Source organism: Fukomys damarensis, unplaced genomic scaffold (genome assembly GCF_012274545.1).
Source record: "Fukomys damarensis isolate Sample0158 unplaced genomic scaffold, DMR_v1.0_HiC HiC_scaffold_16, whole genome shotgun sequence".
NCBI lineage: Eukaryota > Metazoa > Chordata > Mammalia > Rodentia > Bathyergidae > Fukomys > Fukomys damarensis.
Window position 1 is genome coordinate 97783263 of NW_022900928.1, and position 1839 is coordinate 97785101.

The window sequence follows — 1839 nt, forward strand, 5'->3', positions numbered from 1 at the left end:
CGCGCGCAGCAGGCCGCGGGCCTCGGGTACCATATGATGACATTCATCATTGGGAATTTGTACCTGTACATGATATAGCTTGGTTCCTTGCTGCTTTTTAATTATTTGTTTATTTATTTTGTTGTCGGTGATCAAACTCGAGTCCTTGCCCTTTTGAGGCAGGCGGAGGAACCACTGAGCTAAATCCCCAGCCCTGCATGCATTTTTAAATGAAAGGAAATCACAAGGAAAGAAGAAACAGCATCTGTGGTATCTCTACTTTATCACAGAAAAATGCTTTTGTGTTCCTTTCCAAAGCCTGTTTATATGGATATATCGTTTTAATATATTCACAGTACTATATAAGGCGTGATTGAAAATGGTTAAACATTTTTATTGTAGTAAAGACACATCACCGTAAGTCCTACAAAATATTTCTCCTCGCTTCAAACACACTTGTCCCACCACTCTTGCCTCTTTCTGAAGCAGTTCTGGAAGCCTCTCTCATGAGAGTCTTCAGGTGTGCTGCTGTGGCTGCCTCAGTGTTCTGGGTTGATTAACAATGTTTGCTTTCATGGTCATTTTGACTTTAGGGAAGAATCAGAAGTTGTACCCTGAATAGGGTGAATGAAGACAAACTAATATTTTAGCTTATTAAAACTTTTTTAGCTGGGCATAGTGGTGCACACCTGTAATACCAGTACTTGGGAGGCTGAGGCAGGAGGATCATTGTGGGTTTAGGCTAGCCTGAACTACACAGCCAGATCCTGTCTCAAAAATAAAAAATAAATAAATAAATAAATAAAAGAATAGAAACTTTTTTTTATCAGTACATTTGTTTTGTATATAATGTTTACGTTCCTTGTGTGGAGTTGGTACATGCACATAACACATCTTAATTCCTTTTTCATCCCCTTGCTCTTCTCTCCTTGCCTCCTCCCTCCTCCACTCTCTGTCACTTTTTTTTGGGACCAGGTATCAAACTTGGGACCTTGTGCTTGTAAGGCAGGCGGTGGAACCACTGAGCTAAATCCCTGGCCCTCCACCTCTTGATCTCCCTTCCATTTGTGAAATATCTATCTCCCTATTTCCTACTTCTTTTATACTTATAAGTTGGGTGTCTTATGAGAGAAACCATGTAATATTTAAGTTTGTGTTGTCTCGTTTATTTTACTTAACATTATGGTCCAAAGATGCATCTATTTGTCCACATATGACTTGAGTTCATCTTTCTTTGTGGCAGAATATACTCCATTGTGTATAAATGGCACATTTTCTTTATCCATTTATCTGTTGATAAACAAGTAGGCTGCTTCTAAGATTTAGCTATTAAGAATTGTGCTACTATTGGGCCGGGGATTTGAAGGTCCCTAGTTCGATCCCAGTACGATACCAAAAAAACAGAATTGTGCTGCTATAAACACAAATGTACATGTATCACTATAATATGATGTCTTTAACTTTTTTGGGAAGCTACCTAGAAGGGGAATAACTGCATCAAATGGAATTTCTAATTTTAGTTTTTTGAGGAATCTCCACACTGATTTCCATAGTGGTTGTTCTAGTTTACATTCCCACTGTTAGGGAATTGATCATGTTAAAGTATGCTGTGACGCCACCTCACAGGCTGCATTCTCCTGGTACATCTTGGCTCCTAAAATGACCTCATGCTCTTATCTCTGGTTTCCCTCCCCCACAAGGCCACAGTGGTCCAGGAAAGTTGAAACCTGTGTCTGCAGGACTGGGCCCATAAAAGCAATCTGGCCTGTGATAGGTTAAAAGTAGCTCACTCCTCATAAATAAGCAATAGACTACCCCAAAACTGATAAAAGGACCTTCCTTTCTTTGTTCTTCTCTCTC

At 39.7% G+C, this 1839-nt stretch overlaps 1 protein-coding gene across 2 annotated transcripts in view; it reads left to right on the forward strand.

The window, feature by feature from the left end:
* The window catches only part of Zc3hav1 (zinc finger CCCH-type containing, antiviral 1), a 76045-nt gene that overhangs the window by 37078 nt on the left and 37128 nt on the right, over positions 1-1839 (forward strand). The gene's annotated exons all lie outside the window — the stretch shown is intronic.